This window comes from Peromyscus californicus, unplaced genomic scaffold (assembly GCF_007827085.1).
Source record: "Peromyscus californicus insignis strain IS unplaced genomic scaffold, ASM782708v3 Scaffold_11__1_contigs__length_118956290, whole genome shotgun sequence".
Lineage (NCBI taxonomy): Eukaryota > Metazoa > Chordata > Mammalia > Rodentia > Cricetidae > Peromyscus > Peromyscus californicus.
In genome coordinates this window covers 32,128,538-32,140,873 of record NW_026294402.1, presented here as the reverse complement: position 1 = coordinate 32,140,873, position 12,336 = coordinate 32,128,538, and the positions used below count along the sequence as shown (strand labels likewise).

The following is a 12,336-nucleotide window of genomic DNA, read 5'->3' as shown; positions in this document are numbered from 1 at the left end:
ATTTAAGGCTGAGCGTGGTAGGGTCTGCCTGTAACCCCAGCACTAAGGAGGCAGAGGCAGGAAGATTGTGAGTTCAAGACCAACCTGTTTCAAAAAACCAAAGCAGGTATAGTGATGCATGCTTGTGATCCCAGCACTGGGAGGGCCGAGCGTTTGGATGACTGCTGTGCGTTTGGGGTGAGTTTGGGCTACATCATGAGTTCCGGACTGGGCTGGGCTACACTGTGAGACCCCATCTCAAAAAAGACAAAACGAAACAGAATGAAACAAAAACCCAAATCAACCAATGAAACAAAACAAAACACCAAAAAAAAAAAAAAAAAGACATTTCATTTATTTTTCTTAGTTATAGGTGAATGTATTTAATCTTAAAGCCAAAACTAGTCTATGCTGATAGACTTAAACTTTGAGTGCCACCAAACCCAGTCTTGCTTTTTCGCCTTTTTATGTTTAAAATGTTTAAATTAAGATATAATTCATGCCAGGCGGTGGTGGTGCACGCCTTTAATCCCAGCACTCAGGAGGCAGAGGCAGGTGGATCTCTGTGAGTTCAAGGCCAGCCTGGTCTACAGAGCAAGATCCAGGAAAGGTGCAAGCAGAGAAACCCTGTCTCAAAACACACACACACACACACACACACACACACACACACACACACACACACACACACACACATATATATATATATAAAATTCAAATATCAGGAAATTCACCTTTAGTATGTGCAGTTCAGTGGCTTTAGTATTTTCACCAGGTTCAGAGACTATTCATAAATACCCAGTTCCAGTTACCTCTCTCCAAATAAGACTCATACTCTTAGCTGTCACTCACTATACTCCTCTCCGGTCTACTTTCTGTCTATGAGGATTTGCCCATCATGGATAAGCTATATAGATGACACCATGCCCACCACACCGATTGCTAAGTTTTTATGGAACTCCCAAACTGTTCCATAACTAGAAATTCCCAGGTGGCACTGGAAGGCCCTTCCCACATTTTTGTTTGTCTTTGTTTTTGAGACAGGGTCTTCGGTATCCAAGGTTGGCTTCCAACTTTCTATAGACCTGAGGATGGCCTTGGGCTCCTAGTCTTCCTGCTGCCTGTTTCCACTGCTGGAATCCCGGGTGGGCAGCACTATGCCCAGTTTTATCAACCCTCTCCCTTTTAAAAAACAAATTAGCCGAGCAGTGGTGGCACACGCCTTTAATCCCAGCACTCGGGAGGCAGAGCCAGGCAGATCTCTGTGAGTTCGAGGCCAGCCTGGACTACCAAGTGAGTTCCAGGAAAGGCGCAAAGCTACACAGAGAAACCCTGTCTCGAAAAACCAAAAAAAAAAAAAAAAAAAAAAAAAAAACAAATTAAAAATTTAAAGATTCTTTGACTATTTCAAACACATATATAGTATATTTTGTTCACTTGCCACCTCACATTACCCTCTCTTATTTCTCCCTAGTTCTGTTGGGAACACCTTCCCAATAAGGCCTCTTGCTAATTTCATATTTTTTATTGAGGGGGGAGTCATGGATGGGCAAGCAAGGAAGCAAAGCTTATTGAAGACAAAAGAAACAGCTCTCTGAAGCTGGGAGGGGCTGGAAAATAAATTAAATACGTTACTCTTTTATTCATTTATTTTTTTTGCCCTGTTTTGTTCTGTTCTGGGGACCCAATAAGTTAAACTAGGGGTGCTTGCATGAATATAGGTGGAGGGTTTCTTACTGGAACATGGGTAACCTCCCAGTGGTTGCACCGCTAAAGAAAACGACTCTTTCTCCCCTCGGCCACATTAACTGTCTAACTCTTTAGGCAGAGGTGGGACCTCACTTCTCCCATAACCTTTTACATTTAAAAAAATTATAATTTGTCTCCAGGCAGTGGTGGCCCTAGCCTTTAGTCCCGGTACTCAGGAGGCAGAGGCAGTTGGATCTCTGTGAGTTCAAGGCCAGTCTGTTCTACAGAATGAGTTCCAGGACAGCCAGGGCTACACAGAGAAACCCTGTCTGGAAAAACAAAACAAAGCAAAAGTTACAATGTGTTTATTTGTGTGTGTATAAGACAGCTTGGGGGAGCTGATTCTCTCCTTTTACCACATGGTCATCAGGTTTGGTGACGGGTACCTCTGCTCACGGAGCTGTCTCAATAGTCCCCATAGCCTCCGTAATTTTGAGAGCTGCCTTTTCTTCCTTTTTTCATTCACGCAGGGATCGTTTTATCTTGGTAAGACCAAAGTTCTCAACTTCCTCCCATTCTTATTTTATTTATTTTTTTGGAGAGAAGGTCTCATTTTAGCCTTGAACTCCTGATTCTTCTCCCTCCATCTCCCAACCGTTAGGATTTCAGGCGTGTATTGCCACACCCAGCTTCACAACTCCCCATCCGTCACTTTTATCCCTGGTCTTAGTTTTGTAAATATAGCAACTGTCTCTACCTACGCTATTTTACAAACCGACCAAGCCCAGCTTGGCCAATTTTCTACGATTGAAAATCTGAGCCAAGGAGGGCATGCTGGCGGAACTCCAGATAACGTTCTGAAATCAGTAAGTTTTTTTTTCTCCTTTTCTATCTCTGTGTCTGTGACTTTTGTGTAAACAACCCAAGGCACCTGTCTGCTTCTGGGAAGCTATTGTTCTAGCAGACATGCAGAGCAGAAGGGAAAGTCAGCTTTTAGCTCTTACATTTAAAATTGCATTTTAAAGTCAGTAAGAAGCTGAAAAGCTTAATAGCTGGTCTATGTAAAGGACAAAAGAGCATTATCATTTCTTTTATCTGTCCCTCTGACATGTCATAGAGCAGCCTGTAGACCAGATCACAGTTATTACTATTTCTTAATAGTCACTTTTGTTTGTGATGGTTTAATATTTCCTGAGTGGGGAAAAAGGGAATATGATGTTTAGGAAACAGAAAGCCTGATGTCTGGTCTTTTTAGTCTGAAGTACTGTGGAAAATAAACTGTGACAGAGGGGGAGCTAAAAGGGATTTAAATACTCAACACCCTGTTTTTTTCCCCCACTCTGGCAGTGAGGCTTAGGGTCCTGACCCTGCACAGAATTTGCAAGTGCCCCAGAGTGGAGGCCCGTGAAAGACTCAGAGATGCTAACAGGTAGAGAACCGGCAGAAGGCCGAAGAGGGTGCACAGGTGCCCCTGTGTATAGGAATTCTGCTGCCTGAGGAGATGGGGCAGATCAACTGCCATGGTAGGAGCCAGAAAGTAGCTCTGTAGACCAGCGAGGGGATCTCAGAATAGCACGTGGAGACACCAATACGGTCTGCCTCTTGCTATGTCACCCCAGCCAGACCACCTACACTTATTCTACTCATTCTAATCCTTCCTAGAGAGGATCTGGGATTGACGGAAGAAAGGAGGAAGACAGCCTGAGTGTCTGAATGACTGAACTACTTGAGGGCCTTAAGCAGCAGAGTCTTCTGTTACCCTGAAAGGCAGAGGCTCAGCGGAAGATCACAGCAACTACAAACACACACAGGCAGTGCCTTGCTTTCATCTGTCTCAGTGAACAACTCATACTTTTGCAATCCTGTTTTGGGTGGTCTTGAGGAAAGCAGACTTGTAGAAGCTTACAATTGTCCGCTTACGTGCCTTTCTCTTCTAATCAATAAAGGCTCTTTAATTAAAGGACTGTGTGTATGTCTTCTGTCCTTGTTTACCTTGTCATCCTTCCACATGTATGCTTTGGGTCCTCCCTCTGGGTGTGTTCATCTAATGGCTTTTCTGGGGCGGGCGGATTCTGACTCTCCTCCTCTGCACCCTGAGCAGCCCAGACCTGCTGTCCTCACAGTTTTGCAGATGGCTCCAACAGAGGTCCTGCCGCTCAAAACAGAGCTGCCCTACCCCATCCACCCACCGTGTGTTTATGCACCGGCAGAAACTCTGGAGTGTGTGTTCTGGAACAAGGGGAAGGGGAAGCTAATAGTTTTAACTGAGTCAGCCTCGTCATGAACTGGAGAAAGCAAACAAACTGGAGAGCAGGATGGGGAACTGGAAAGGCATGTTCTGTCTCCCAAGTGCTGGAGGTCTTCCAGGACTGGCAGGGCATACCCAGAACAGTGGACTCCCCCTGCAGCAAGATAGGCCTTTGCTCCACGTCTTCACTTCCCAGGGAAGGACACCAAGCGGCAGAGGGACTCACTAATTTGTCCAGAGTTAGAGTGCTATGGATTGGTGGACCAAGACACTTGAGCTACCACAAACAAACAAAATCAGTAAAAGAAAAGGGCTTGAGATGCAGCTTGGTGTGACAGCACTCAGCTAGGCTGTGTGCCAGGCTGGCCTCAGTTCCTGGCCCTGCAAAACAACCACAGTAAATACACCATAAAAGGTAGAGTTTGCTGGGTGTGTACCTGCAATCCCAGCACCTAGGAGGTGGAGGCAGGAGGATTTCCATGAGCTCAAGGCCAGCTTGGGCCGCATAGTGAGGTCCAGGCCAGCCAGGCCTACAGAGGGAGAGAAGAGGGGCTGGTTGGGAAGGCGGAGGGGGTTGTGGGAACGGGACAAAGAGTGTATGAGAATGAATACAATGAAAATAGGTTACGTATATTCATTATAAAAAACGTCACAAGCTAACGTAAATGTAAGAGTCAAGGGAAGATAAGGCACCTATGTGCTCAAAAATGCACCTATTTTTAAAAACAATTCTAGCCTTAGATTTCCCAGCGTCCTCATCCAATGGCCTCTTCCTGGTCTCTGGGCTCTGGGCAAGGTGAGAACACAGCCAGAGGTTTCTAGTTGCTCTTAGTGACAATATTGCATGGCTGGTGGTTTATATTTAGATCTCTCCCCTTCCTCCTCTTTATTCACTTCCTGCTATTATTTGAATCATATCTGTCTCCTTCACCAAACTGTAAATGCTCTTTGGAAGTAGAGTAGGAAAAAAAAAAAAAAAAAAAACAACTCTTCCACAAATGCCACCAAAATTGCCCCGTGGAAAGGAATTTTATTTAGCAATAAATACATCTAAATTCCACATGGGGGGGGCTAAGTAAGGCCTTGAATATAGTTAAGGAGTAAAAAGACAAACTACTTTGCATTAGAAATAAACATGAGGGGCTGGAGAGATGGTTGAGAGCACTGGCTACTCTTCCAGAGGACCCAGGTTCAATTCCCAGCCCCTACATGGCAGCTCACAGCTGTCTGTAACTCCAGCTCCAGGGGATATGACACCCTCCCACAGACATACATGTGGGCAAAACACCAGTGCACATAAAATAGGAATAAACAAACAAACAAGCAAATAAATAAATAAGTAATTTAAAATGTTTTTTTAAAAAACATGAATTTGGGGTGGAAAAGAGTAGAAAGGAAAGAAATGAAGCCAGGGAGAGGCGATAAGAGAGCAACAGCTGTGAGAACAGCTTGGGGTGTAGTTAAGGCCTCGCCCATCCCCCACCTGCCTTCTTTGAAACCTTCAGAAAAATTGATCCCACTCACATTCTTAAAATTGATCCCACTCACATTCTTTTAAAAATATACTTTTACCAGTTCTTTGAGAATTTCATGCAATGTCTCTTGGTCATATTCGCCCAGCTCCCCCTTTAACTCCTCCCAGATCCATCCATACTGCGTTTACATTTTATGTGTGTAGCACGCACAAGGCCTTGGGTTTGATTCCCAGCCCTCTTCCTTCCTCTCTCAACAACAGAACAGGCCCACCACAGTAACAAGTCAGTCACTTGATTAAGTCACACTAATGCAAACCAGCGAGAGAGAGAGAGGGAGCGAGAAAGAGAGGCTGTCTTGCTGATTTTACAGAAGTACACAGCTTGGTAGTGAGGGTCACATCGTCAGGCACAATGCCACCTTTAGGAGCCATCACCAGCCAGCAAAGGAGCAGGGACCTCAGTCCTACACCCATGGGAACCTATGAGCTTGGAAGAGGAGTCTGAACTCCAGCTAGGAGCAGAGCAAGTGACAGGTTGTCACGTGTTGGAGAATGAGACACAGAAGTAAAGGAGTAAAGTAAATAAAAAAAACAGCCTCTCAAGCAGACTTCCACCGTGGACAGCTAGAGCTGAGTAAGGGCTGCAGCCGAGGGTAAGAGGAGGGTAGTTTCCCAGACTTCTGGCCTTCCTATGGAAGCATCTCACGGAACCGTCTTTCCTCTCACTCCCTGTGTGTGTGTGGTGTGAGGGCGGGGGTGGTTTCTGCTCACCTGATTCTTTCAGACACTGTAATCCAATTCCCCCAGCACCTACTTTAGAAAGAAATTATAAGAACCATTTTACAAACAAAACCTAAACTTCCAAAAGGTTAGCAACTTGCTAAAATCATGTAGCTACCACAGATTAAACCAAGGACTCCAGGTTGACGACCAAGAAAACTTAGACCTTTCTTTACACTGATGCCCCAACCTTTTCGGGAAGCCCTCCTCCCCGTGGACTTGAGTCTCAGCTTTGGCCCTGCCTTTCGCCACCAGCCCCTTTGACTAAGCTCAGAATGTGAGGGTGACCCTTTCTGCCCATTCCTTGGGCCCCTCCCCACGATGGCCAAAGGTATTTTTTGGTTTTGATTCGTAAGCCTGTGCCCAAACAATGCTGCAGCGGCTGCCTCCCCAGTTCAGTTCGATGTGATGGAGAGAGGCTACGGGGCAAACAGCCGCCCTCCCCGCAGATTTGTAGAGCTGTGAAGCGTTGCCTGGGAAACGAGGAATTTGTGTGCAGCTTTGTTTCGAGGACGCGGGGCTGGACCTGGCCGGCAACTTCTGAACAAGAGGCAGATTAACTAGCTCCCTCGGTGCACAACAAGCTTTTTGAAGCTTGGACAGTGAGGAATGGCCCTCTCCAAGGACATTTTTCCCCCCTCTTCCTTTCCTTTCTAAAGTTTTCTTAAGTGGCCTTACTCTGAGTGGCTTCTGAGAAACATCAAACAGAAAATGGAAAAGGAGTCAGAAGGTACCGCCGCTCCTTCCTAGGCCCTTCCCCCTGAACAGTGGCTTTGCTGCCTGGCTATTTCTCTCTATATGATGAGCTACTCAGAGAAAAGGGTTTCTGTGTATCTCCAAAAGTTGCAGGGTTTGTTAGGAGAAGTATATGGTCCTGGGGGTACCGAGGGATCCTTGGTAAATGTTGAGAGGCTGAGAGGAGGTGCTCTCATTTCTGTCCTGGGAGCTGAAAACACATCAAAGCCTTTTGTGCTGAGAGTAAATATTTGACTTCTGAATAGAATTCTCACCCCCTCAGAAACCCAGAGGAACTCAGGCTTGCGGCTATGGTTGCTAAACGTGCCCTATTCAGCAGCTCTCCAGAGGGACAAAGGGAAGAAATTAATTGGCCTTAAAGAGTTGGAGAGAGCCAGTCAGCTTTTGCTGACCTACTTAAGATGTGAGGACATTCTAGGGAGCATCTTTGGAGCTCCGCTCTTGTAAGGCGTTGGTGTTGGCTATAAACAGGCTGGGAAATCATAGGGAAGCCACAGATGATGCCCCTCTCCTCAAAAGCACCATTGTTTCCCTTCTCTGAGGTCCTCAGATGGTGTCCACCCACCAGCAGCATCCCAGGCAAGGATTCATTCTCACCCCCCTTCTCACCCGCCTCCCAAAGAGGGAGGCACAGAAATGAAAATCAGCTGGCCAGCATCCAATAATTGCCTACTGTGTGAAGAGAACTCTATGTCCTAAACATCAAGAATGGTGGACCATGGGGATTGGGGCACATTCAAAAGCAATAGCTGGCCTGAGGCTGGAGCTCAGTGGTAGAGCATGTGCTTAGCATGCACAAGGCCCTGGGATTAGTCCCAGCACCAAAAAACAAAATAAGAAATAGTTGGCACCATCCCTTCTTAGGAGTTTAAATACAGTTGAGGGAGCTGCATCTAACCCTCTAGTGGGTATTAGATTATTGGGAGTACATTTGAATTGCCCTTTACAAAGTACTTGTAAGTATTTTTTTAAGAATAGGATCTCCTTTAGTAAGTTTGGCCTCAAACTTACTAAGTAGCTGAGAAAAATCTTCAACTTCTTGATCCCCCTGCCTACACCTTCTGAAAGCTAGGATTATGTCTGTCTTCTGGTTTTATGTGAAGTTGGGGATCAAACCTAGGACTTCATGCATGCTAAGGCAAGCATTGCAGCAACAGTCCTCAGTCAGGTCCCTAAGTAAACAGTGGATAAAAAGAAAGAGGACTTTTCGGGAGTGCAAGGATGGCTCAGCAGTTAAGAACACGTCCTGTGATTCCAGATGACAGGAATTTGGTTCCCAGCATCCATACTGGGCTGCTTACAGCCTCCTGTAACTCCAGTTACACACACACACACACACACACACACACACAGAGAGAGAGAGAGAGAGAGAGAGAGAGAGAGAGAGAGAGAGAGAGAGAGAGACTCGTAAATTTTTTTAAAATCTCAAAACAAAAAGATGAAAAGAAGGAGGGCTCTGAGACAGGATGTGGGAGAAGAAAGAAAAGATAGGTAATAGGACCCTGACAAAGAAAACTTAACCCCCCCCCCCCACAAATAACAAACCACCCCTAAAGGTGGGGCTTGGGACACTAAGGGATTTGTTGTTATACAGGGCCAAAGTAGAGAAAAATTAGGTAGATTCCCTACTAAACTGGTAGGAGAGGTGGCTTCACAGACAGTCCCAAATTTTCACCCCTTGTGGCAACCCTTAAAGGATTCCTTGCCACAGTCAGGCTGGACTATCTGGAAGCTAAGGAATGTGACTGGTCAAGAACCTTTGCTTGGTTGGGCATACCTTTAATCCCAGCACTGAGAGGCAGAGGCAGGAAGAGCTCTGAGTTCAAAGCCAGCCTGGTCTATGTAGTGAGTTCGAGGACACCCAGAGCTACATAATTAGACCCTGTCTCAAAAAAACAAAAGCAAGAACAAAAGGTCCTTTGGTCATCAATGATAGAAGTTCACATTGAACGACTAGCAGGGAAAAGAAGGCCGTGGGAGGTGATTTCTCGTGCTATATAACAAGATTAGAGTGGAGGCAGGAAATCAGGTGCTCAAGTGCCATCCTGAGAATCGTTTGCTATTGGTGTCAGCTTCGTTTCTCAAGCTTTCTTAACCTTTTTTGGTGGGGCCATAGTTGCTAGATGCTCCACAATACCAATACAATTCACTATAACGTCCTGAACTAATGGGAAGGTTCTGGGCTGACAGTGTCAAGTATGGGAGAGGTTAGTGCTATGTGGCTAGTAGAGCTGAGAAAACAAATGATAAATTTCATTTAACTAATTCATTTACATTTTTGAGACAGGGTCTTGCTATATAGCTCAAGTTGGCCTTGAACTCACTATGTATCTTGGGCTGGTTTCAAGCTTAAGGTGCTTTTCCTGCTTCAGCTTTCTGAGTGCTGGGATTACAGGTGTACACCATCACATGGGCTTTAATTTTAATTCATTTAAATTTAGATGGATGGGGGCTAAAGAGAAGGCTCAGTGGCAAAGAGTCCATACTGCTCTTCCAAAGGACTTGAATTCAGTTTCCAGCACTTGTATGGGGTGTCGTATAATTTCTGGTAACTCCAGCTCTAATCTGAGTCTTCCGGCTTCCACAGGCATCCGCACACATGTGGCATACATACACATAGACACACGGATGCGAAAATAGAAATAAATCTACATTTAGGTAGCCACGTGTTGCCTGAGGTTAGCACCTGGGACAGTACAGCACTTATCGAGAGAAAAGTCTCTTTGCAGAGCTAGAAAATAAACAAATAGTCATGTGATGGTGGTACACACCATTAATCCCAGAACTCAGGAGGCAGAGGCAGGCAGATCTTTGAGTTTGAGGCCAGACTGGTCTACAGAGTGAGTTCTAGGACAGCCAGGGCTACATAGAGAAACTCTGTTTTGAAAAACCAAACCAAACAAACAAACAAAAAACATAAAAAGGAAAGAAAAAGAAGAAAAAAGGAAAACAAACAAACAAACAATTATAACCTACCACCCAAACAAAACTCTGTCCAAAGACTGTGGTTGGCCTAGTTTTGATGAGAGACACCACTCTGCATCAAGCTCTATGGCTAGAACAGAGAGCTAACCCAAGTTGGGCCATGTGCCTAACTCAGCCATAGGTGGGCACATTGTAAGAAGAAATGGGAAAAAGGAAGAGTGAAAGGAAAGTGAAATCTAAGATTTTATGACCCCTATCTTTCTTGATAAAAATAACTACTAAATATTTATTGGAAATCTGTTATATAAAGAGGTAAAGGGTACACTAGAATAAGAGGGGTAAGTGGGGAGAGGGACGGGAGAGAAGAGTGAAGGAGGGAAGATGAGGCGGAACAACTTACACTAAAGGCCTTTGGAAAGACCATATGGAAACTTACTTTTGTAGAAGCTTCCTAAAAATATATACATATATGAAAGGAAATCTAAGTGGAGTCACCACATAACGGGGGAGACAATGCCCCAAGTAGACATCTTGTGCCACCAAGTAAAACCTCCAGTGCCAGGAATGGGCTACATCTTCTTGAGTCATTGGCTAAAGGGTCCCACAGAACACCAAAATATCACAGGCTATTTATTGCCAAGGCTACTGGTTGCACTCCACAACCTGATGGTCAGGCCTTATTGCTGAAGACAACGTATGCTATTGAACATGGAGAAGTTGAGCTTGTGCCTAACTAGAAGCTTCACCGTTACTTACTAGTGTTCATGGTGCTAGAAGGTACTCTGCACACTACCAGAGGAGAAAGGGAAACATCTGTATCACATAGCTAGAAACCCTGAGACCTACAACAGCAACCCGCCCGTGAGCTGTACTGTACATTTGTAGTGGTACAAATGTAATGGAGTAACCAACCAATTTTTGGTTTGTTTGTTTGTTTGTTTGCTTGAGACAGGGTCTCACAACATAGTCTTAACTGTCCTGGAGCTCACTACTAGACCAGGGTGGCCTTAAACTCATAAGATTCCTTTATTTCTGCCTCCAAGGCGCTGGGATTAAAGGTGTGTGTGCCCACATCCAGCTTCAACCACTTATTAAAAATTAGATCTAAAGCCCACTGCATGAGATGGAACCCATACCTGATACTGTTAAATTTGCTAAGGACATAGAACTTAGATAGGTATGGGCCTAGGGGAAACCCTAATACTGTTCTTCTTCTAAACGAACATGACAATAAAATGACTCCTAATGACATATTGCTATACGCATAGAGCAGTGCCTCATCGGAGAAGCTTCTTCGTACAGTAGATGGTAATGAACACAGAGATCCGCAACTGCACAATGTGCAAAGAGTGAGAGACTTTGAAGTCCTCAGTCCTAAATGAGATGTCTTCACCTAAACCCTCCCCTCAAAGCTCAGGAATCTATGTGGAAGATGTATACAGATTGTGAGAGACTGAAGTGGGGATGGCTCCAAGGAAACAGTGTCTTTGAGACAAAACAGAACTGATGCACACATCAACTCCAGGGACTCCAGCAGCACAATAAGACCTGCCCAAGTTCCAGCCAGATGGGATCCCGGCAGTGAGAGGAGAGTAGACATGGGGTCCCATCTCTAATCAAGAAGCTATTTGCAATTGATACCCTCTGACAAAGGGAAATTCAATTTTCAACAATGGAGTGCCACTGAGCATGTGAACCACACTCCAGTGGAGGCTTGATAGTCAAGCGTAGTTGACCAACACAAAATGAACACCATGGTTTTTTTTTTTTTTTGTGGGCTTTAGTTACTTTTTGTCTTTGTCTTTTATGGGTTTTTGTTGTTGTTGTTGCTGTTGGTTTGTTTGTTTTGATTTTTGTTTGCTTTCTTTTGAAAGAGTAAGGGCAGAGAAAAAGAATATAAAGTTAGGTGAGTAGGGAGGTAGGGAGGATTTGAGGGGGAAAGATAGTAAAAATGTATTGAAAATAAAATGCAAAAAATTTAAAAGAAAATCTATTATGTATTGTTCATCTTGCCTATGTGCCATAACTCTTACAACAGCCAAACAAGCTGTGAAAGGTTAATTTTTAGCCTTCTACACCTAGAGATCTGGAAATAAAGATTCAGGTAACATGATTTGACTACCAGTGGTAATAAAACCATTAATATAAATCCAAAGTTTCTTCAAAGTCTTTGTTTTCTCCATTATAATGTACTACCTTTAGAGATTTTGGATTTGCAATGTCAATATCAAACATGGATAATTATAATAACAATAGACAAACACAAACAGATGGCTTGGCTTTCTTAAAATAGCTATCTGTGATGCCTTGCTACTTATTCTGCATTTCCCCCTTCTTTCTCATGTGTACGTAGTGTGTGCATTTGTGAGCCCTAGGATCATACTGGGAATCTTCCTCAATCCCTCTTCCATATTATTCCTTTGAGACAGAGTTGCTCAGTTGAACCCAGAGCTCACCTATGTAGATAGTCTTGCTAGCTAGATTT

General features: G+C 44.4%; 1 long non-coding RNA gene across 1 annotated transcript; it reads left to right on the top strand.

Moving 5' to 3' along the window:
* The first annotated feature begins 2,355 nt into the window (after positions 1-2,355).
* LOC128121746 (uncharacterized) lies at positions 2,356-3,631 on the top strand. The gene is made up of 2 exons (XR_008222248.1): positions 2,356-2,534; positions 3,331-3,631. It is a non-coding gene; the product is annotated as an uncharacterized LOC128121746 (long non-coding RNA).
* Positions 3,632-12,336: the final 8,705 nt, after the last annotated feature.